The sequence below is a fragment of the Pipra filicauda genome, unplaced genomic scaffold (genome assembly GCF_003945595.2).
Source record: "Pipra filicauda isolate LSUMZ 115617 unplaced genomic scaffold, ASM394559v2 scaffold489_size442543_pilon, whole genome shotgun sequence".
NCBI classification, from domain to species: Eukaryota; Metazoa; Chordata; class Aves; order Passeriformes; family Pipridae; genus Pipra; species Pipra filicauda.
Genome location: NW_024104630.1, coordinates 403,548 through 429,115, shown reverse-complemented (window position 1 = coordinate 429,115; position 25,568 = coordinate 403,548). Strand labels below are relative to the sequence as shown.

Genomic DNA, 25,568 nt, shown 5'->3' with positions numbered 1-25,568 from the left:
CCTTTATTGATGATTTAGATGAGGGGATTGAGTCCATCATCAGCAAATTTGCTGAACCAAACTGGGAGGGAGTGTCGACCTGCTGGAAGGCAGGAGGGCTCTGCAGAGGGATCTGGATAGACTTGAGAGATGGGCTGATTCCAATGGGATGAAGTTCAATAAAGCCAAGTGCCGGGTCCTGCAGGCAACTACAGGCTGGGCACAGAGTGGCTGGAAAGCAGCCAGGCAGAAAGGGACCTGGGGGTACTAATTGACAGGAAGATGAGAAGCCCAGGTGGCCAAGAAGGCCAATGGGATCTTGTCTGTATCAAAAATAGCGTGGCCAGCAGGAGCAGGGAAGTGATCCTTCCCCTGTACTCTGCGTTGGTGACACCTTGAGTAAGTTCTGGGCCCCTCAGTTCAGAAAGGATATTGAGGTGCTGGAGCGGGTCCAGAGAAGAGCAACAAGGCTGGTGAAGGGACTGGAGCATAAGATAGGCTGAGGGAGCTGGGGTTGTTTAGCCTGGAGAAGAGGAGGCTCAGAGGTGACCTCAACGTCTATAACTACCTGAAGGGAAGTTCTAGCCAGGTGGGGGTTGGTCTCTTCTCTACTCAGCAATACGGGCTTAAACCAGGGGAAATTTAAGTTGGATATGCAGTCTTTAGAAATGGAATGGGCTGAATGGCATTTTTGATTGGACGTTTGAATGATCTAGTAAATGGACTGGATTTGGACCAAGGGTTGGACTCGATGATCTCGGAGGTCTTTTCCAACCCAATCGATTCTATGATTCTATGATTCTATGATTCTATCACGAGGACAAAGCCTAAGGGTCTTCAATATGAGATTAAAAATTTGAAGCTATATTGCACATATATTTTAAATTTTTTAGTGATTCAAATATTCATTTAGAGTTGTTCTAAAATGTATTAGTATCACTGGAAAAATCTTTTGGCAGGAAGATTCTTTTCATCTAAATTATGAATATGGTTCTCCTGCAGAAATATGTTTCCCAGAGAGATAGAAACAGTGTACAAGAGTAAGTTTCTTGATAGTATCATTCCATGGAAAAGCTCTTACATAGAAGATGATTTTTTTTTTTTAATCTTTTTATTTCTCTCAGACACTGCTGTAAGTAATGTCTGATATTTCATTAAAAATTTAGCAGTAATTCTTTTGTTGGATACAAAATGTAACTGGTACTAGTTTTTCCAAGGATTTGGAAAAACAAATCCTTGTTTTTCTGGGTGCATTTTTCTCTGACGAATCTAAGTTTTTTGTGGGGTTTTTTTGTGTTGGTTTTTTTTTAAGGCTTTGAGGTTCAGCTTTTTGTTCTGTTCACACTAGCACATTTTCTTCTCAGTGTGTGAGTAATACCTGTATGTTATTAATATAACTCAAATATGTAATCATATGCCAATTCTTCTAAAGCAACTATTTCCTCTGTGGCTAAAGTACCAAGATTTTAAGTTACATGATATTTATCACAGGATAGGACTGAGAGCATTCACAGTCACTAAGAATCTTGATTTGTGGCAAATAATTGTCACAGATACTACTCTTACTTTCTTGACATTGTATTTTTTTCAGTCAGAGCAGTGGATCTCTGGAGTCTGATAAAAACTGGGTACTATTCCACCCAGAAATGTAAATACAAGGGCAAAGGTGGCGGATACTTGACTGTTTTTGGGTTTAACTTCTATTGCACAAGCTAATGTCAAAAACTGACGCTATAACATCTTTTTTTTTTTCATATACTTTTATTACTAGCTTGTTTTAAGACTTGTGGCTAGCAGTTGTTGTATTCCTAGGTTTTGCTCATCCTAGCCAAGCTGTGTGGTTTATCTCAAGTTTGTCAGACAGTACTTACAGAACATGAATGCAGTGGTTTCTTTCTGGTCTGATGCCAGAACTGCATGTGTTCATCAAATATCGTTTAGTCACTGCAGCATGTTTATGCCATCTGCAAATCCATGTGCTCCCCTTCCTGAACAATGGTCTTTAATCAAGGCCACTATTATGGAAAGGCTGGGAAAAGCAGTATACATAATCAGTAGGATGACAAAATTAGAGTTACACATATATTTTTCCTAACTGTATCATGTCGTGCTCAGGGTAACAAGCTTCCAGAGAGTACCACATCTCTGGAACTAGTACCTTTATCCATAATCTCTCTTACTTCTGTGTGTATTATTCAGAGTCTGAGTTGTTTAAAGAGCTTCATGGTAATAATAACAAATCAAGAGTGGTCATGGAGAATTGTAAGCCTATAGGAATTGCCTACTATCTTTTATTTGTTAGGAAACTCCATTTTTCCAGGTCTGTCTAAACAGAAACATCCACAAATCCATTTCACATCTGTTGTACTCCTTTATTCATATTACAAAAGCATATATTGGTTTTTTTGAACAATTTCTTCATTGTGTATAAAGCTCCACTAGCTTTTTGCTGGTACTTTTTTGCCTGGTACTAAAAGAACATGTGGAGAATGCAGGTATGTTTGAGATGGTGTTAACTCCCTTGGTAAATGCCAGGAGCTGAAGTGTGACACGTAACATTCTGAAAATGTGTGCATTCAGAGATGATATTCATGACATATGTATGATATGCACGATACATGTGTATATATATACATATATAGTAGATATTGTGATATATATTCATGAATATACAGTCAGTCACAATCTTATTTTCTGCATTTATCATAGATAATAGAATGGTTAGGGTTGGAAGGAATCTCAAAGACCATTAGTGTGTTTCTGTTAATTTTCTGGTAAATATTAATGCCAATTAAAGGCATTTTGCTTCAACAACACATCTTATATTGACAAGTTGATCTTTTGTTGTGGGTTTGCTTGTGGGATTTTTCCTATGCAAGTCAGTAGCAGTGTGGGAGGAAATATCTCTTTTCAGTTCTTCTGGTAGTTCTGTAGTGCTTGATAAAGCTGTGCTGGTTAATCCCAGTGTTCTTAGAGCTGGTTGAGACAACCATCCAGGACCTTTCTGCCTTTTAAAACTTTATCTGCCTTTTAGACTTTTTTTAGAAGCTGATTTTTAACTTATTTTTTATTGCAGTTTTAAGGCTTTAGACTGGTCAAAATCCAGCTGTCTAATGGTGGATCAATCCAGACGTGTACTCAGGGTTTATGATACTGCTCCTGCAGGACCTATTAACTTTCATATGTTAAAGTGTCATTATAGTGTAATTTTTTAATTGGAGATTCTCTGTGTCATTGCACAGCTAATTCAGAGGTAAATAGAAGACACTTGTGTTATGTGCTTTCTCTTTCTTATTTTGTTTATTCTTTAACATTAATTAAAATTAATACTATCTTAATAATTATGTTAATTAATGAATATAATGAAATGTTTATATTTATCACAGACCACATACTTGGTTTTGATTCATCTCAGAACTTTATGAAACTGCGGGCACAATCAAATGTTTATCAGTTATCAGTCAGTTTGAGAGTTCAGTTAATTTTTAGTTCTCTGTTTACATGAAGAAACACATGTATTTCATGGTGTATGAATGACTCATTAGGTTGTGTAAGTGACAATTACAAAAATGTGTAGTTTGTATACTTGGGCATGGAAAATGATGTCGTTCAACAAATGGCAGCTAGTTTAATTAAAAAAAAAATTTAAAAAGTCTCTAGAGTTAGGTCAGATGCTTTAAGAATTAACATCGATTCCACAACTGAGGAGTGTTTTCCTTTCATCTGCAGTTTTAAGCTTAATCTGGATCATGATGTTGGAAAGAAATACATTTGCATACGGTAAAGATGTATTTGTTTAAAATTACTTGTTGAAAAATTCATAGGGATTTCTCCATAAAACTGTTAATGTTTTAGTAGTTTGGTGAGTGACATAAAACCTCTGTGCCTTATTGTTTGAAGAGGAAATGACCATCAAGAGAAAGTGGTCTGCATCGTAGACGCTCTTTGAGAGAGTAAATGGTACAACTTACTAGTTGCATGATGGAAAACTCAGATTTAGCAGGCTACATTGAGCTCTCTGTAGACTTAATTCAGGATGGTAGCAACATGCATTGGTTTTGAGAAGCAAATATGTATTTTGCTCTAAGGCTAAAATAGCAACTAACAAAGAAATATTCTGAAATTCTGATTTTTTAATTTATTTTTTCTTAAGAATTGAGATATGTAGTGAGAAATGTAGGGGAAATTGTGGGAAAGTGTATTTTTTTCCCTCTTTCTTAGAATTCAGAAAAATGAATTTATGGTCTAAAGGTAACATTTATGTGGTGGCAGTCTGTGATGGATGCTTGAATCCATAATGAATGTTGGGTAATTATTGTTTTCAAAGTACTGTGAAACACAAGAGGGAGATTGTATTTGTTCTTAGAGCTTTTGGGTAGTACTGTAAACCAGCTTATTGCTGACAGGTAACATAAATTGGCTGTTGCTGACACCCAAGCTACAGACTGTTGGTAGTTTAGAAAGAAACCCTGCCTCTTGCATTAACACAGCAATGATATTAGTTGAAATGCTCTGATGTTTCTACAGAAATACAACTGAAGTTGTAACTAAGTTTTGAAAAGTTACATTTAAGTTCTTAAACAGCTTTTGTGGCCTTTTTTTGAAGGAACATACGTTTTGAGAAGTGAACATACATTTTTACTTTGTAAAACAAAGCACCAATAAAACCTGAAGTTGTAACTAAGACAAATTTGAGCCAGTAGTGGGGGTTTTTTTGCAATAATTAAGAATTTCCCAAGTGAGGTCAGAGTGAACTCTTGGTTTGCCCTGAAGTTGGGCCTTTAAGTTGGGAGATCATTCTGTTACACGTCCCAGCCGCTCTCCTCAGTGGAGAAAAGTGAGTAAGTGAGTGAGTGAGAAAAGTGGGCTGAGGAGGGTTGTTTAGGAGATAGGATCTGGTTTCTCTCAATGTTTGTTTTCAAGGATTATCTTTTGATTGGTTGCGGATGCACAGCTGCCTCACAGATCCTAAATTTTCCATTCGTTATCAACTTGACACCTATGGAAGATAGGCAAGATCTTGAATTTCCATCATGTCTTTCCCATGGGCATGGAAACTAATTTTAGAACACTTGGTAGATAAACCATTCAATGGATTGCTTTAGAGGATTTTATGTCCTATGACAGTATTATTTTATTTTACTTCATGCACTATTGTAATTGGTATGGTAGAGATGTCAGCAGTTGCAGGCAATGGAGTAGACATTAAATAGTTTTATAATAGTGCTGTTTTGATATTTCCATTTGGACACTTTTCTCTACAAATAAAGTGTCTTTTTGCTGAAAGTTCCACTGTAAGAGTGCTGGTTTTTTCCTGAAATCAGTTTTTCTTAGTCTTCTCTACGTGGTGACTTAAAATTGGCCTACATGCCTGTTGTCCTCCTTTTCAGGGAAACTGTGTGAACACAATTCTGTCTGAAAAATTTCAGTCTGTCTTTTTTTGTTAATTGTTTTACTTATTCCAAGTGTAAAATGAGAAAGTTTACATTGGTGAGAGAGAGACAGAGAGAGTGATGTGCAGTAGTTAAGATAGCAGTAGAACAAATAGCCAAGAAAAAGAACCTGGAACATGTGAGTTTGGTTTTCAAAAACACTATTGTTCAGTCTGTTAGTTGGATCCTGTTGAAACAAACAATCAGATGGAGCTGAAGTAGCAGTTTTTCAGTTTAAAGCCTCTAAATTTTGGTGGTTTCAGCTATGTGGTGTCCTCATCAGCTGAAAATTATGTCTCAATGCAGCTCAGAAGTCTCATTTGTTGAAAGGAGAAGTGCAAAATATCAAGGGAGGGCTTGGTTCTCATATTTGTGCTAAGCTTTAAAAACTGGCTACTAGGTCATCCAATTTATGTCTCAATAGGTTGAGATTTATACAGCAATCATTCTTTACTGTGTCTTCACAGTGACTCAGACCCAGGCAGATTTCCATCCCCTTTTCCACCCCACTCCCCTGGATTAGTCATATGCAATTTAGCAGTGTGAGAGAAGCTGTTTCTTGGCTCTCTGCGCACATAGTTTTGATTATCAAAAGACAAAAGGACTTAATTCACGTATAACTTGCAGCTTGGGGACTTAAGTCTGTACAGAATGGAAAGCCAGTTTCTTTCCTTAAAAAAAAAAGAGTCACTGTGATTGAAATTAGTATCCTGATTTGTAAAGAAAAACTTAATTGCATTTTTGCACTAGCTTCTGTTAGCAAAAAAAATGAGTTAAAAAAACAAATCTCAAAGCTGATTCTGTCTCTCATGGTCCATTTATAATGTTCATCTCTTTTGCATTGTTTTCACTTTTTAATTTTCTGTCACCTTGTTTTTTTGAGTTCCTTTCTTGAAGTTTATTTCTCAGCATAGCTATAGAGTGATCAAACTGAAAATTAAAACAGCTAAAACACCAACTTGGTGCATGTTACACCTTGGAATTACACAAGTACATTACAAGCAAGGAATTTCCATGGCTTTCCTTCACTATCGCAGTTACAGCTGCTCATATGGCATCCATCTGTGGACTTTTGGCGGCAGGCTTGTCTGCTGCATGGGAGTTTTTGGAGTTTAGAGCTAACATTATATCTGTCTTCCCATCTCTCCAGAAGTTAGGAAACTCTTTTTACATGACTGCCGTGAAGTGAGCTATTAAAATATTACAGAAGCAAGGGGTTCAATTAATAATGCTGCAGATTAATAATTTGATTATTTTTTTGTAACAAAGCCAATATATTTGATTTTTTTCCTTAGCTGTGTGTTCTGTATGTGTAGATTATGGTGGGTTTCCTATATGCAGATATAAAATGTGATTGATCCTTGTTTGATTAATTCAATTTATATCCTGCCTTGCTTTTAGCAAAGTAGTAAAGACCATACAGATGGTTGAATCAAGTACACAGATCTATATCAACAAGATTTAAAACATTTAAGGGATCAAATGTCTCATTGTTTCTTACTTAAGAAAGCACATTTAAATGAGGCTTTTCTTGCTTAAGGGGGAATGTAAAAATACAAAAGACAAGATAGAAGAAAAGTGTGTTTACAAAAAATAGTCAAATTAAGAGTAATATAAAGAAAAAAACCCACAACTCAAAATTATGAGCAGAAATGCTTTTTTTTAAAAAAAAAGTTTTCTGTGAGTTGTGCTAGGCTTGCTAGGCTTATGTTCTTGTTAGGCTTATTGTGTTTCTGTTACTGAATAATGCTGAAGAAAATGTTACCATCGCTTAAGAGCAGACCAATATGTTCCATTAGTATTTCTCCTCTGAATCTGAAAAGCAAAAATATTTGTGTCAGAAAGACAATCCATTAGTTACTAAGGAAGATATTACATAAAAGAGCACATTTAAATTATAATCCTCCTACAATAAATGGTGTCCAAGAGCGAAAAAAGAATTGGCTGAACTGATTCCTGGCTTGCTCAAGTCTGGTTTTAATGCTAAATCTTTGGGAAGTTATGGAAGACTTGAAAGTGTACTACTGTTCTGTCAGCAGGCAGTGGGTATCCAATCACACTTTTTCGTGTTGAAATCTGAAGCTGCCTGGGCTGTATGTCAGTCTGGAATTAAAGTAAAAGGCAAGTCTGCTAAAATACTGAGGATATTACTAAACATACTAAAATACAGAATGAGAACGTAATTCTGGCTGGTAAATTTCCTTCATAAAAAAACCCCCTCCATCTCAGAATGTCTTAGGAGAGGATCAAGCTTTACATTCCTATGGTTACTCATTTCCAAAGAAAAGAAAGTCCAGATCACTTGGACTGACCTAAAAGTGGGGGAAAAAAAGATTGTTCATGAAATGTGTGGATGAAGAATATTGTAGCAGATTTTTTTTCAGGCAGCATATCAAGAGTTTTCCATATTTTACATCAAAGCTGGATTTAATTATTTCCCCTGAAATGTCTGAGGATTTAAGACTCAGTGAAATAAGTAATGGCTGTGATTCTTACATTTGTACTGTTGTTCAACTAAGATAAGTATGGTACATATTTCATGTCTACTGTAGGTAGAAAGTCTCCAGGTAGGTTTGCTCATGAAATCTGAAGACATCCCTGCAGATTGTATGTTCATGAGGTGTCAGTGCTGTGTTTTAATGTGTTCAGAGAATAAAGTACCAGTGAATTCTGATAGTATTTTAAATATTTTATATTATTCGTTGTCTTTATCCTTTGAAACTTACAAGAATATGTCATGCAAGCTCTGAGTTTTTCATTCCCCCTTCTTTTTGGTGAATTAGATAAGGCAGAATGAAATCAAGGAATGAAAGCTGTGTCAGAAACCAAAGATTTTCAGAAGTGCTGGGCAGTTATATGGCTCTTGATTCATAGATCAGTTTTAAGGCTTATCATCTGCATGGTGAAGAAAAGTGGTATCACTTTGACATAGAGAGCAAATAGTGTGTGAGTGCCTTCCATGGGTGATGAGGAAACTGCGCAGTTTCTTGATTTTATAGCGAAAGCAACTTGAATGATGTGATCTCTTCAAAACAGGTGAGCAAATCTAGAACTCAGCAGAAAAAGTTGCTCAAAACTGTTAAAGTTTCTTTAGAGGAGCCCTGCTGAAAGGGTTTGAGGAGAATTTGGGCTTGGTTTTTGCTAAGCAATTCTCCATCTCGGAGGGATTTGAGCAAAGAGCAAAACTTAGAAATTGGATGTTAAATGGATATACATGTTTTCTGTCTTGGCGAATTTTGCATGCTTTTTGGCACTTGGAAAAGCAAATGATTATTTTCTCCCAATAAACTTTTTGGTTGGCAGTTCTGTGAATAGAGTTACTTGTGTAGTTGTAAAATTGTGTAAAACGTTGCTTTTTTTCCTGAAGTGGTTTGTGTGCAAGTTGGAGATGCAAGTGAGAAAAGGAGGACATAAAGCGGGAAACTTCTTGGTGAGATACCTACATTAGTGAGATAAACTTACATGAGGTCACCAGCCTCCCTGGGGGAAGAAGGGGAGAAGGACTGGGTTAAGCTGTGCAATACAATCTCTTCATTAAGACAGAGCAGCTGTAGTTTGACATTTTGGTTCTCTAAAACTGGGATTGGCTGAATTTCATTTTGGATCCTTTTGGGTTTTGTGTGTTCAAAGTCCTGCGTCCTCCTTGGCCTGAGACCACCAGAGCATGTACGATATAAAACTGAGAAAGTAGTGCCTCTAACAAATGTGCTTTCCATGTAATGCTCAAAACAAACAGGCAATGTATTGCTCTGGAAACCAGTCAGTAAACAAGGGAAAAAAATGCAATCTCCCTAAAATTCACAATATGCGAGCAGTTAGTTCATCTAACAAAGTTATTTTTTGTAGAGTGTGATTGCTACTTTGTAGCAGTATTTGTATAACATGTCTGATATTTCTCAGTCTGCTTTTTATCCAATAAAGCTAAGAAATATCGTGTGAATATTTAAGATTATTGCATAACTAAATTAAAACGGAGCATGATGACCTTAGAAACCTAAGAGAAAATGTTGTCTTGTTTCAGTTTATTTTTTTTTCTCCTCCAAGTGCATAAACAAGCAAACAAAAGTAGTTAAGCTTTGTCTTCAGTCTATGCATATGAACCTTAGACATGGTTTTTGGAGCTGAGGAGAAGCCTAAGTTGGCAGGTGGGGAGGACAGGGTGGTTCCTGCTGGTTACTCACCCACTGGACAATAGCAGTGGAAAAGCTTGCAAGCACTGCTCTTTTCACCAAGTCTGAGTTATGAAGGACTTCTGTGCAGCTCTGGGTGCTGGCCATCAAACACCAAACCACTGCTCTGTCCCTGCTTTTATTCCCATTTGTTTTTTTGAAGAGCCTTTTAGAATTTGCTTCAGTGAGTTGAAGTAATTGTAGCTGTCTAATGTAGACTATTTTGGAAATGCTCCATGCTAATCTTCAAAAAGGATTTATTTGGTGTTTATAAGTTTTCTGGCAAATCTTTAGATAGCTCAGATGCTGCACTGATCCCTCTCTTCATGGCTATATCCATTCATTGTCCTGGATGGATCAAGGTCCTGCTGATCTGGGTAATGAGGAGGAAGACTTTGGGTCATATCTACAGTAGCTTTATTATTTATAAGGAAACTCACAGCAACACCTGTGGCATCCATATAATGTAGATATATGGTCAGATGCTGATGTTTCTTCAGTGCTCTCCTGGACACAGTGGGATTTTTGGGTCTGTCCTGTGCAGGGCCAGGAGCTGGACTGGATGATCCTCGAGGGTCCCTTCCCACTCAGGATATTCCATGATTCTAATAGAGGAACCTCTGTAAGCCCTCACTGTAAGCATATAGGTAATTTAGGAGCACTGGGACACAGATTAATTATAAAGTAATCTTGACCCCCATTATCCAGACTGCTTTTTGTTTCCTGATTTGTGTGACAGGACAAGGTGCACAGTCTTTTGATCTGGGGGAAAGCAACTATTTTAAATTGTAATGATCTCTAGGGATTTGATCTCTAGGGAATTGGAATTGCTTTAAGGCCTTGTCCTCCAACTATTTCTGCTGCAGGTCAGCAGTCTTATTGAATAGAAGTTTCAATCTCTCCTTGAAAGAAGTTTCTTTCAACTTTGGTACTAAGGCTCATATAAACTTACATTTTACTTCCTTCTTGGCTTGACTGAAGAACCACAGACACAGTACTGTGCTCTGAGTCTTGGTGGGTCTGAAATGGGGTGTAACTCCTGAAGTCTGACTGCTGTAAATAACAGATCCAGTATGAACCAGTTGCTAGTTCTGAATGAATAGTGGAAGTATTGTGTATTTACATCAACTTTAAAAGAAAAAAGTATACATTTGTGTAAGGAGAAACATCCAAGTGATGGTTGTATATCACTGGATAAGAGAAATACATGTCCTGTGAGCTCACTTCAAGTATCCTGGTTAAGGTTGAAAATTTGAGTTTGGTTTTTTTTTTTAATATACCCAAAATTTTAGGTCAACAGTTGTTTTATAACTCAGCCTTGCAAGGAGAACAATCTCAGTAGCTGGGCAAATGGAAAGACGAGTGCTGCAGAATGAAATAACAGATGCTTGCTGAATAATTAGAATTTAAATAGTCTGAGACTTCTTCCACAATCTTCCTCGCTGGCGATAATTTCTGAGAAGAGTCTTTCTGCCTTGTCGGGGGGAGTGACCCACTGGGAGTGGCAGAAAAAGCTGAGGAAAAAGTCTCAGCTGCATCATAAAAGTTTCACTGAAAATCCAGTGATTCACTGGTGCTGCCTGGTACCCTGAGTCACCTCACTGGGTGGCGGAGAGTGTGGTGATATGAGCCAGCCCCATAAAAAGGGCATTAATTAACTGATTGCTACTAAAAAGAAAGCTGTTAGTAACTCTTACTTTTCATTCAACTCCACTAAGTGCAAAGAGTAATGAAAGCTGAGCAGTAACATTAAAGGAAAACTAATTAGAATTTTTTTAACTGATGTTATTTACAAATTGGATTAAAGCTGCTGACTGCTACCATTTTGTGATGGAAAGTCAATTAACAAACACAGGACTGGATTTCTGATGTTGTTAACTGGATTATTATACGTGAAAAATAGGTTCAAGTCATTCTAAGGACTAAGGGGACAATGTTAACTTTGTTGGGGTTGCATATGATTTTTGGTGTGGAAAATTGTTATGAAATTAAATGCTACAGAGAAGAAGGAGAATGTACAAAATAATGTTAATTGTGCAGCTTAGCTTCGTTGAGGTTGTAATCTACTTCCCTTGTCTGTTGATCAAAGTGTAATTTTTAATTATGCTTCAGATTTTTTGTGGGGAGTTTCTGTTATTACTGTGCCATATAGACCCCTTTAGGTCGTGTCTTGAAGAAAAAGAAGGGTTGGTATGAGAGACATCCAACCTAAACAATAATTGACAAGATATGCAGGGGAAGCAGGTACATTTTTACTGACTTTTTGTTATTATTATTAGTTTATTTAGAGCCTAGCTACCACAGTTGCCTATCTGAGTAAGAGTTTTAGCTTTCACTTAAGTTTTGACAGTCACCATTGTGAACATTTGGGAGAAACCTTAAAAATACACATTTTAAAAGCTCAAAAATATAGAAAATAATATGGAGAAAAAAAAGATAAGAGTTAATTAAGGTTAACACTTATTCTCAGATTTTAATTTTAACTTGGTATTATGATTTGGGGATAATGAAGAATCCATCTTATTATTTTTTTGGATGGGTCATTAATGTTGAAGTTTAATGTGAGAAAAGCAACAAACATCTTGTTCTTCCAATGCCATTACTAGCTCCTTACTTCAGGGTTCTTTTTGAATTATGAAGATTTTCAATGTTTAAATGAGAAAGGACAAATCCCAAAGAAGGAAGAAGGAGGTTGAGGACTTTTGAGTCTAAAGTGAGGAGAATGTGAGCAAAATTTGGAGAAGTTCTCATTAGCATTGCCAAATGCACGAAAAAATGGATGCTGTGCTTTCTTAATATCCCTTTTCAGTAGTGTCTAATATTCTTTAATCCAATTTTGTGCTTTTGGAGGGAGATCTGAAGACGTGTGGATCTTGAGCTACTTTCTCTCTCAAGATACTTGTTCAGATAACTTTAAGGTAAGTAATCATGATTTCTATACCGTTGAAATTAAATGGTCTAAATAACTGATTTGTCAGTCAACTGTAAACTGCAAAAACTGTTCAGTTTCAGATTGAAATGAAATTGCTCTCAGGTATTGGCTTTTTTTTAATGCAGGTGCCAGAAAAGAGCTAACAGAAGCTGAGAACAACATTTAATTTTTAATTAAAATCTAATTCTAAGTTAATTTTTCTTAAAAAAAAAAAAGGGGGAAGTGGCAACAATTCTTAAGTATTTTGAGTTAAAAGAACTAATTTCAACTTAGGAAAATGCACATCTGTACTGATAACTGGGTGAAAAAATGGTGGTAGGGAAATAGTTTGTGGCAAAAGCAGTTAACTTGTGAAGGAAAGAAGAAAAATAGTGGACTAGTGGAAAGAAAAAGTGAAAGACAAACTTCTAGTTTTTGTGTCTATTTAGTTCACAGTGAAAGTGGTTCATGGCAAAAAAAGCACAACAAAGGCTACACTTGCAGAATATTTGAGTTTTCGAATGCTTTGTGAGGCCCAAGAAACTGCTGCAAGATGATGGTTTCTCAAACTGTCACAAGATCATTAAACTTACTGCAATTGCACTGAAATTTATCCTTTGCTGTGAAGGCAGAGTGTGTGTGGGATATTTTGTGTTTTCGTTTGCTGGAGAGTTGGCAGCTCAGAATATACAAGAAGAGGTTTGGGGATAGGTGCTATTATGCTCAGACTGAAGTATTTCAGCAGCCAGACAAAATGCATTTGTAATATTCTGACATTTATTCAGTCATCTTACCAGTTAACACCCTAATAGTTGAAGCAGCGTGTAACAAAACACAATAACAGTTGGTAATGTGTGACCAGATACCACTGTGATCACAAATTTAGAAGAGACAAGCCAGAATAGTGAAAAAGCTAAAATTTTTACAAACTAAGTATGAATTTACAGGTAATGGTACTGCTTTTCAAAGCATTGACCAATACAGATGTTGAAAGTTATGTAGTCTTTTAAATACTGTATAACTGCTGTTAAAATTGTGTTACATTCAAGGGTTTATTTTTGTTTTCCATTACCAGGAAATGTGAAAAACAACCCTGTTAATGGAAAAGAAGAATAAAGGTGAAATGATAAGTTTCCACAGGTAGTTTATGCTGTATTTAAAAGGTGCTGTAAGGTTACATAAAAGATTAAAAAGATAACTGACAGTACTGTGTATATATGCTTATACTTTAAGTTGTCTGTGAATTGAAGTAGTGCTTGAATAATATTCCTTTATTTTCTGTCCATGGTAACCATGACAAATTAGCCCAAAACATTCACTGTCACTAGAGAACGTAAATCTTTCTTTTCTAACATTTTTGCTGTATGCAATTAAAATAAACAGTTTTATCTCCTGTAAGCCCTTGTGAAATAGCCGTTATGAATCAAATTGAAAGTGTCACTCTCAAGCATGAAAGTCTCTGAACAATGTATATTTTGGTATATATTGAACATTTTCTGTAAGCTCCCATAAATAAATCCAGAAAATGTCAGTCCCTTTGGTATTACCTTCATTAAATCTGGAGCAGCTGTTGTTAAAACTTGTATCCAAACATATAACGGAGTCCTTGACATCAAAAACTCTTCCATGCCTGACATATTATTGTAAGTCTTTGTAAACCTGCATTTGTTCTGAAGTAGGGCTGATTCTATCAAAACTACAGGCTGATTGATGTTATGGAAAATGGAACTCTAAACCCATATGCTCTGGAATATGATTAATACTAAACAAACTTGCATTAGCCTTTTGTGTTGGTTTTGGAGGGAAGGGAGGTGGTGTTACCTGTGGATTGAGTATTCCACGGGATGACAGAGTGGCAGAGAAACTTGTTGTGATAATGTGGTAATTCCACAGAAGTTAATGTGATAACCTTTCCTAAAATCAGGGTGTTGCCATGACTTAAAACATTAATGCTGGAAAATTGTAATCCCCTCACAAAAACAAGAGTTATGTTTCGTCACTCTATGGGATGAAATTGTCTCTAGTTTTGTGAGTCATTGCTTTTCACTACTTGATTGACTTGCTTTGAAGTCATGGAATCTTGGAATGGTTTGGTTTGAAAGGGACCTTAAAGTTCATCCAATTCCACCCTGCTGCTGTGGGCAGGGACACCTTCCACTATCCCGGGTTGTTCTAAGCCCCGTCCAACCTGGCCTTGGACACTTCCAGGGATGGAGCAGGCACTGCTTCTCTGGGAAACCTGTGCCAGGGCCTCACCACCCTCACAGGGAGGAATTTCTTCCTAATATCCAATATAAATCTTTCCTCTTTTAGTTTAAAACCGTTCCCCCTTGTCCTGTCACTACCTGGCCATGTGAAAAATCCATCTCCTTCCCTTTTTTAAGCCCCTTAGGCACTTGAATGGGCTCTAAAGTCTTCCTGGAACCTTCTTTTCTCCAAGTGAACACCCCCAGCTCTCCCTGCTTGGCTCCAGAGCACAGGAGGTCCAGCCCTCGGATCATGTCTGTGGCCTCCTCTGGACTCGCTCCAGCAGCTCCATGTCCTCCTTGTGCTGAGGACTCCAGACCTGGATGCAGTGCAGAATCTGTCTAACATCTGATTTCCCCATGTAGAGGACGTGGACAGGCGCCCTGTCTGTTCAGAACAGCATGAACTGCTGTTAATTAACTGGTGAGACCCCCACGTTTCAACCATCCAGACATCACCCTCTCCAAGAGTCCTTTGCAAAATCAGTCCTAAATGGTATGACACCAATTTAAGGAGAAAAAAAAAATAAAAAAATTGTAAAGATAGAAAGTCTTCCTCTGAACAGAGAAGTGTTTTCTTTTTCAGTTGAATTGCAACTGTAGAGCTCAAGTTCTTAAGCTAGGGGGAATTGTTTCATCTACTTCTCTAGCATTGAAACCTCCCTACTTCTGTGCCAGAAAGTGACTGATTCCTGGACAAGTCAACCATCATAGTGAAGGTTGTTGGATTTGTGTTATTGTTTGTTTTACTTATAGCTTATTTAAATATAATGTTATATTTAACTATTGCTTCTAATTTATCAAGGAGGAAAGTGAGATGAGTTATCCTGCTTGGAGTTTGCTTTTCAGTTGCTATTTTTTAACTTGAGAACCAGTGGAAAGGAAAAGGAAACTTTGTATATAAGAGTGATATTACTGGTTTAGAAAAGCGAGGCAATAGTCATGGCATGATAGAGAACTTATCTCATTTTTATAAATATATCTATCCTTAGCTACAATTAATGAACTGAAGAGCACTAACTATTCGGACTTCTTGCACAACCAGATCCTCCCAGTGGGTTTTGAAATACAGTATTTGTTTTCGTAGTAGTTATGATTTCTTCTCCTTTTGACGTGTGTTATCTTGCAGTTCTGCAGAGAGCTGTCTTTCCTCCTGGGAGGACCATAACAAAAATGTTTTGTTCTCCATTGACGAGACCTGCCTCACAATGTAGGGGAAAGAGAATAATGTCCCTAAAAACAGTTTTGCAATTGCACAATTTTAGGTGCAGTTCTGTTATTTTTATGGAATACTACCCTGAAATATTAATCTGTGAAACTTGCACAAAAGTAAGATATCAGTTAGTTCCTCAAACTTTGTTTAGCTGAAAACAGCAGCCTTATTTCCTGTCTTGGATATATTGGTTATGCTCTGTAATGGTTAGAGCTACAGAGCGTTTATTCAGTTGGTGGTGTGATTATTCAGATTGTAGAGATGTATTCAGTTGGTAGTATGACTCCATTCTTAGAACTGGCTACATGAGACTTGTTCAGATGTGACACAGGTGCTCAATGACTATGATTTTTTGGGGTAACTACCCTTAACTTCAGGTTTAAGAAAGAGAAACTGTGGATACTGTGACTTGTTTCTGTAGCTACTTAATACTGTTAATCAACAGTAGTTGATTCCGTATGCACAAATGTTGGTTCTTAAGGTATCTTATATGACATCTCTTAAGATCCTGCTCAGATTTACCTAGAGAAATGCTGAAATAGCTTAATTTGCTGTCCTTTGTCTTCCAAACATAAGTCCTCAGATGATGATACAGCCTTTTGGATGACAGTGTGAAAACTTGGTTGGAGAGGTGTTGTTAATTTTTCACTTTTGTGCATTTTCTAGTAACCTTTTTAACACTCCTTCTCAGTTCTACTTGTTTCGCAAGTAACTGATTTTTAGTTCTTGGTGCAGGTGTTTGGTGTTTTGGATTAGTCTGCTGTCTCTGAGGAACCTGAGCTTGCTGGAAGTTAAGAACTGGCAGATGGTGCATGGAAAATTGCACTTGTTTTTGAAGTCATAATTCTAGATTGTAAAAGCCTAAGTATTTCCAGTTTATTTTGAAAGGTTAAACAGTGAAGGTTCCTTAATTTGCTGTGGAAGGTAGCTTTGCAAGTGGGTTTCATCACACAAAGGTGATGAAATGATTATCAGAATGTTTTCCTTCTTGGAAATTTCCTCTCCATGTTCAGTTAGCATAGTTGCTTTAATTTCCAACATATTGTTGCACGCTAGGAGATAAAAAGTAAAGACAATAAACATGTGCTCTTGCACATTTCAGTGTGCTCTGATGTAATTAATATTAACAGAAATTTGGATAGCAGTTACTTGTTTTCCTTGATGTTACCTTCAAGGAACATTTGCTGTGATTACCCAGCATCACTTTCCAGTAGCTAAAAGTAAGGGGAAAGAAATTATCTAGCAATGTTGAGCATCCTTACTTAACTTTTGTTTATTTTAGTGATTGTTTGAGTCTTAGTCAGCCAAAAAAATCCAGCAAACTCTGAGGCTGGTCTGAGTGGTGTTGGCTACTGACTACAGGATGCTGGTCTTGCAAAACATGAAATAACATTCCTCAATTTGCAAGTCAGGCACAGGATAGTAAAATCTCCCCTCCTTTTTTTTAATTTTCCTTTTTTTTTAATAAATTCGTATACCTTGGGATTTGGCAGTGAAGAGCTGTCCCAGTCTGCTGTGTTGCTGCTCTGGTTCATCTTTGGCTTGTGTTTTTGTGGGCTGTTATAGTCACTTTGCACTATTTACTTCCTAGTCTGGGCTATTTCATGCTACTGCTCATTCCTGCTCAGCTACATAGGGCTTGAAAGCACAGGTCCCTTAAGCTTACAGCTCAGGATAAATAATCATATCTTGTGTTTGAACTAGCTGTTCTACAGTGTGGAATGGCTTCTTTTCCAAAGTTTCTTCCTGCATATCCTTGTTTTGTGCGCACAAGATGGGATTTGCTTAAAGAAGCAGTTCGCAAGTCTTCCTTGTATATCCATAAGAAAACCATCGTGTTACTCTAATGGGAAGCAATTTTAGTGATCATTTTGTTAGTTTCAGTGGGTCTTTTCTTTTTCCTCAGCTAGGGATAGTGTTAGATTTTATCTGGAACCAGGAAGTTTTTGCAGGCCTGTGGCTGACCATGCAGTGAAGCAGAGTGCTGATAACCTCAGTGAAGTTGTATTTGGCAACCTGGAGATAACTGTGTGCCTGAGGAGAGTTCAGACCACGTAAATACTTGCTTTATCCTGGCCAAAAAAGAACCTACATGAACATATCAGACGTGTTGAACTCAGGACATTCCATGGTCTCACCGAGCAGTGTCCCTTTGACAGTGGAATATTGATATAAGTTAAATAAAGATTATAAAGTTAAGCTTTTTACTATTTTCTCTGCATGCAGGTCTCTGGGTTGGACATTTGTCTAGGTAGGATTGTCTTCCTGTGCAGGACACAGATCACCAAAGTCACCAAAATCAGAACCCAGCCCTGAAAATGGTTGAGTTCCCAGTGGTTCTTCACAGGCATGTTGTCTCTTTAGATCTTGTTTTGCCTATATATTAGAATAGTAATTTTTTTAATGCTAATAAGTGATGGTTGACATGTGACACTGAGAGACATTTCGAGCTTCCATCTTTGGCTGTTGCTTGCATTTGCTGCTGTGTATCTTGTTTTCCAACTTTTTGCTAACTGAAATATAAGTTTATTGAGGTTTTTTTTTGTGACCTTGTTAAACAGCACTGGCCCAAGTACAGTTTCTTTAAGGTACTCCACTGCTAGTGTTTTACTATTCTATAGTAAATAAGATAACATTATTATTATCTTAGTAAGATAATGTGTGTGCTTAAAAATCAAACAACAACAAAGCAAAGCCAAAACAAAACTGAACAATGAAACAAGCAAACAAAAAATTGTGGCACTTCCTGCTTCATAAGAGTTTTAGTTCTTCTACTTTTATTGCTATAGATTTCAGAAAATCACTTTTGCACTGGTTTGCTGGCATAGAAAAATGAAGAAAAGAAAATGAAGGAATATAGCAGGCTTGAGCTATGTGGGTGCTTAAAAATCAAAATGTAACAAAGCAAATACCAAAGCCAAACAAACAAAAAAACCCTCCCAGAATTTTCTGATTCATAAGAAAGTGAGTAAGTTTGGAGTAAAGGGGTAAAAAGGGACAAAACCAAAACAGATATGCACAATCGACAACTCAGGAACTAGTAGGATAAAGATTTAGCAAAAGTTTCTCCCTTTTGCCCTGGTTTGCTGGCACGTAAAAATGAGGCAAATGAAATGTAGGAATGTAACAGACAATCACTCTGTAAAGTAAAGGACACTTTTTCACTGGGTCACTTTTGCCTCTGTTGTGCTGTGGAAATAAAGTGATGTGGGTCCTGGTGATGTGGTTTTTTTTGGTGCCTTATCTGAGCCACCCCATGTTAATATGTCATAAAAACACATTGTCCCTTGAAGTCGCCAGTTGTGCTCTGTAGAACCCTAGTTGTGAGAAAGAAATGGTTTCCTTCTCCCAGGATTGGCTTAAGAAAACATTGATTCTCTAAATACTTCATAATGACAACTTTCGAAAATTGTATTACGTGGGAAATTAAAAAAAAAATAAATGTTTTGTTTGTGTTGCTAGCAACCACATTGGTCTAACATTTTTATCTGTGGACTGTATTTCTTTTGCAGAGGAGAATTTATAAGATTTCAGAGAAAATATTTTCTAATTGAATCCACTCCAATTTTTGATCTCAGCCTGAGAAGGCATGTGTTATATAATTGTGTTCATTTTAAGAATTAGGTAAGGAATTGGAGATAAGGGATTTTTTTTTCCTTTAGATAAATTCAGTTGATTATTAGATTTTTGATTATTATTAGAACTTCATGAGGGTTCTTGAATGCAAAGCTTTTGATGCCTTTTATCATTTTAGTAATCTATATGGAAACATTACTGTCTGGAGTTGAGTTTGTAGTGCCATGAATGGATCTGACATATCTTTGTAATTACCTTGTATTAGTCAGTGTATGAAATGACATTTGGTCCCTCAGAAATGACCTGTGATCAATTAGTGCTCTGAAATGGCCTTGACCTACAGAGTGAAAATGTCATATTTTAATTATTCTTACATGGTAGAATATAATAGAATGTAACGTAATATTTTTAGCAGTAGTACTTAGTCTTAAATCCTCCTCTATCATAATGAGTCTGGTTAGTGCCAGATTTGACAAACCTTAATTTCATTCCCAGAGCATAAACAAGACAAACAAGTGCTGGGAGTTGTAGTTCTGGATGGAGTCATGCAATGTTCCTGCAGACATTTTGGAAAAAAATGTCTTAAAGGATGAAATGTGGCCCATCAGTTTGGTGTTAAAGATGTACTGCTCCTCCTCATGAACCTATAAGAGGTTCAAACTCAAACTGTCATAATTCCATGTCATAATTCCGTATCAGAGCTGAGTTTGCTTCATGGGCCTGTGTTAGGATGGTGCCATCTGGACACAAACACTTTACTGCGGTTGAAGGGAGTATTCTTGTGACAAAATAATGGGAAAAATGCTCTGCCACAACCCACCTCCAACTAACTGACAATCTCTGTTACCTGTAAAAATTTCTGTCCTCCTATTAGTAGAGAATTTTATCTCCTTATAGTTTAAAACAAGTTTTGGTTGTCAAATTCCTCCCTCTCTGACAGTGTTTTACAAGGAATTTCTTGAAATACTCCTTTTATTTTTATTTTTTTTTTCAGGCTTACTTAAAATAAAGATGTCATGAAAGCAGCTACAACAAAGTAGATTCCTGCATGAAGGCAAAAAAGAGGTTCATTGAGGAGGGGTAGGAAACCTTAGGTTCTGTGAGTAGAATCTCACTCTGGGCGTATCTGTGCAGTAACTTACGGGGTGAGAGAAATCTTTTCCTGGTGATAAAGTTGAACAGTAAGAACAGAAACTTTAGGCAGAGAGGAAATAGTGAGGCTTATTTCACATGCATTGCATTCCTGAACCTAAGCTGGTACTTCTTTCTTTCTTTCTATGTGAAAATAAGATTTTGGCTTTTTGTTTGTTTGTTTCTTTAGACTCTTGGATGGAAAGAAATAATGCTGTTCATATCTTGATAATTTATAGAAGTATTTATGTCCTTCTGTGTACTTAACACTGCTTGGAACTTTGGCTTTATTGGAATTTTGTCATATCCAGTACATATATCTTGTGATGCATGGATTATTTCCATTTTTGTGGATGGGCCACATCACATGCAGATTTTCAGATTGCTCAGATTGGGTACACAGTCTTCAGTCTCTTGGGTTTCTTTGACTGGGATAGAATAACTGCATTCACTGAAGTTTTTATTAAGTAGTTAGATCTGAAAGCAGTTTGGATCTGAAAGGTTTTAGCATGTGTCTGTCAACATCTGGAAGGAATTTTTTTTTTTTTTTTAAACAAAGGGCGAAATACCAACCTGCAAACAAGTAAATGGTTGTTCTAAATGCTGTGTTATTACTCACGCTGGAAAATTGTTTGTAGTGCTTAGTTGGGAACACTTTTGTATTATGCCTTGGTCTAGGCATTATCTCATGCTTATTCACGTGGTTATACATTTACTTTCCAAGGAAAAGAAAAAAATGAGTGTGCAATCCCAGAGCTCTTCACAGCATATTTAAGGGTAATCAGACTCAGATTACTGCAGAATGTTGGCATGTTAGTTCCAAGGGTGTATTCAAGAAGCACTTTATAGTTTCCATTGCTTCCCAAACCTAAAGGTCAGTGTTTGAAGGGAAGTAGCTCCCAAGACAAGTTGTCTTTGTATCTGACAGTTATTACTCCAGACATTTCAGTTATGTTTTATTAAAGTTTTCAAAGAAAGCTCCAGTCTGGGCTTCACATGTAGGAACAGGATCAGTTGACAGGTAGTTTTAGAATACTCCCATTATGCAGCACATGATGTGGTGGTGTTTTTTTAATCTTGGAAGTATTAATCATTTATATTTTGTTACCTTGGAACCCTTACTGACAGTAATATCACAAACACTCCTGCAAGCCTTGCTTTTATTTTGGAGATTTTTTTACTGGAAGCATGATTATGTGGGTCTACCTTTCATAAAATTAGTAGAAACTTTTCTGGTAGTTTTTTAAAGGCTTGCATTGGGCATTTTTCAGTGTTTCGTTTTCATACTACGTATACTTTGTGACTGTTCAGGAAAAGAGCTTCACACTCCTACTTTAAACATTTTACTTAAATCAGCTTTGTTCTGGAATAATTTTTGACTTGGAAATCTGAACATAAATGCAGAATATTTGACAAAAAAAAAAGAGCTAGCAGATTAAATTAAAAATCCTTGGCAGACCTCCTCATACTTTTGGGAGACTCAAGCCTCAAACACAAGTAAGTTGCTATGTATTAAGTTTGTGTACCAGTTGTTTTATGATAATGGCCCATGTTCTGTTCTTAGCCTGTAGAAAATAAAATCTGATTTAAACTGTTTTACAAGGCTTTCCCTCTGAAATCTAAATTAACAGAGCTGTGAATTGTTCATGTATTTAAGCCCCAAGACCCAAATCCAGATGTTATGTCTAGAGTATATTGTGTTATTGCCACACTATAAGTTACATTAAAAAAACAAGGAGGAAAACAAGTTTAGATCTGAAAGTAAAGCTCGTTTCCTAATTCATTTAGGGAAGGTTTTAAAAATAATAAAGAGTGTAAGTGTTTTACCCTGCTTCCTAAGGAAACAAAGCTTATGTGATTGTGCTGTGTGCCTCTTCTGACTGCCAGTCTGTTACCTTCTCCCCTCTCCCCCCAGTAACTTTTGAAACTCCTGGACAATTTCAAACAGATTTGACAGGAGTAAAGGGCTCAGAGATATCAGGTTCCTTCTAGTTTCGTGGAAATAGGTGCCTGGATAGAGAAGAGAGACCCTATTCATATACCTGCTTTGGAAAAAGCTGTGGAATGAGATCAACTATATTATTAGACACTAGCAAATCCGCATGGGAGAGAGGAATTATGAAGGCATTAAATAAGGGAAAAGTTCTGACTGGATTTCTCACCTTTCTAGACATGAGGGGATCCAGCACAAGAGTCATAACCATAGGAAACCAGCCTTCAGTAGTTCCATTGCTCACAGACCTGCTGCCTGCTCAGTGAGGTGGGGATGTATCTGATCATGCCTGGAGACACTGAACTAATGAAGAAAAAGATGAAAATATAAAAGACCTTTTAAGGACGTCCTGCTTCAGTTGTCTTTGTCACTAAAGAGGCAGAGGGGTAACAGGGAGTTGAATGGACAGTATTGCCTGAAGTATAGAGGAGAATTATAAAAGAGGAACCATAGAAGAAGATAAAACATTTGGATGTATGCATAAAATGCAAACCTGACAGTTTTTGTGTGATGAAATAGTAATTTCATCCCAAATTCCATAAACAGCTCGAATGGCTTGTTCTTCACATAATCATCACTGTTATCACTGTTTGTGGAACTATACTGTATAGTTTCCCATTCTGTAGTGATTATTCTGAAAAGTAACTAGTTACCTGAAATTAATTAGTGCACCTGATTTTTATGGATTTTTACCTTTGGCTTTTTTACTCCAATTGGTTAGGTTTTGGGGTTTTTGGGGTGGTTTTTTTTTTGGTTGTGTGTGTGGTTTTTTGCTTGGTTTTTTTGATGTGTTTTTTTGTTTGTTTGTTTGGGGGTTTCTGTGGGTTTTTTTAATGGTTTTTTTTTGGTGTGAAATGGAACAATTTATCTGATTACTATTGGGAGAGAAAAATGGAAGGAATACCTGATGTTACAGGTACTGAGTATTACTGCTGCAGTGCATTTTAGTGTTCAGTGTATTTCTAATTTTAAGGGATTTAGTTGCACAGTGGTCAAAAAAATTGAGGGGGAAATTAGTATCAGCTTTCTGTAGCTTAGCACCTTGAGACATGGGCATTGGTGTAGTTCGAATGCTCTGCAACTTTAGACAGTTCATGCCATTTTTGGGTATGTATCTCATTTTTTACAAAGATACAATTTGGCTCATGTATGTATATATATACATACATTTATATGTGTGTGTGTGTGTATAAATATATATCTTTAGGTTTAAGGTTGGAGGAGGGAGTAATCTCACGAGCCAGTTTCTAAAGTAAGTTTGGGAAAATGGTTGCAAAGCATTTTAAGGCCATGAATCACAGTCTGGGTAGATCCTGACCAAACCATGTCACAGCTGTCAAAATTCAGTAGCTAAAGACCCTTTCAGCGTGGGTGGGATTAAGCTTCACAGAAGTAGCTGATTGTGCAGATATGTGAAATATGATATTTCTGAGGGAATGTAAAGGTTAAACAAGGAAGTTTTCCAAAGGCTTTCAAGAAAGACATACAGATATAATGCTTATTCATGAAAGAAATCCGTTAGTTTCTTGCTTAGTAGGTGTCCTTGGTACTCTTACCTATCTACATGGCTCACTTTTTCTTTTTTTAGTGGATATTTAAGAATTGTCTGATGTTCTTACTATTTTCCTTTACCATTCTTTATTCCAAAACTGCCTGAAGAACCAGGCTTCCTGAAATATAGATAATCCCTGTATCCTGGTGATTTTTACACAGGGTAAACGTGAAGGGTTAAAGAAAGAAGTGAAACATGCAAATAGACTTACATGACATTTGAAGATCATAAGTATTAAGTTCTATGTCTGTTTTCTGTGAATTTTCATGGTCTGCTTTGTTGTGGTATATATTCGAAAATTACATGTATAGTTCTGGTTACCCACAGTCAAGAAATGCAAGGTGAAATTGGGAGTAAGGCTGTATGATATGAGGGACAGAGAAACTAACATATATGTAGCCAAAGCTACACTAAGCTTTAGTTCAGAAGAAAAAACACTGACTGAGAAATCTATTTATTTATAAATTACGGAGTCTGAACACGAGAGGGGGAGAAGCATGCTATAAGCTAGTGAACGGTGTCTGTCCAAGAGGTGGATACAAGTTGGGCAGGTGTGTTTTTAGGAGGCCAATTAGGAAAAAATATCCCAAGCAGCTTTCCAGCTAGACTGGTGAGATTAAGAAACTCTTTCAAAAAATTAAATTCCTTCATGAGAGGGTTTATGTGAACTGGACATCCCCAGAACCTCCTCCCCAGTCAAGAATTCTTTTAAGACCTTTCAGGATCAGAGTCTGCTTCCAGTTGGGAAGTTTGGCCCATGCTGAGCTTGATGAGGGATGGAAGGAATAACTTGCAAGTGCAGAGTCTTCTTCATCCTTATTTCTACCTGCTTCCCGGTGACCCAGGTATTCTATCAGGAAACCTGAGACTTCCTTCTGCAATGTGCCTTGGTCCTTCTTAATCTGGTAACACAGTGCCTCCTGCTGCAAACCTCATGGAGCAGTACTCCAGGGACATGGAATTGATGCCTTAAGCCCCTAATGGTTTTTTATTTTTCTAATATTTGTAAGACTTGTAAGTTTTATAAGTAGGTTTTAAAAGCAGCAACCCCTCCCTTCTTTGTCCCTTTCCCTTTCTCCAGTACCCTTGTTTATACATTCCTTAACCCTCTTACCCCATTCTATGCTCCCTGTATCAATCCTACTTCTGAATACAGCAGGGATGTTTAGTCTTTTGTCAAGGCAAGGCCTAGATTGTTGGCAGAACAGCATATCAGGGCCTAAACCACAGAATACGGTCAAGAATTAGATAACTATGTGCCCTTTGTACTCTGATGAAGACAAAGATGGGATGAATAGGGGGTCCTGAAATGCACCCCAGACCGATTTTCAGGGGGTGGACCCAGGGCGGACCAGAGGAAAGGACA

The 25,568-nt window shown here is 37.1% G+C and overlaps 1 protein-coding gene across 2 annotated transcripts in view; it reads left to right on the top strand.

The window, feature by feature from the left end:
• The window catches only part of XRCC4 (X-ray repair cross complementing 4), a 124,251-nt gene that overhangs the window by 6,018 nt on the left and 92,665 nt on the right, over nucleotides 1–25,568 (top strand). The window lies entirely within an intron of this gene.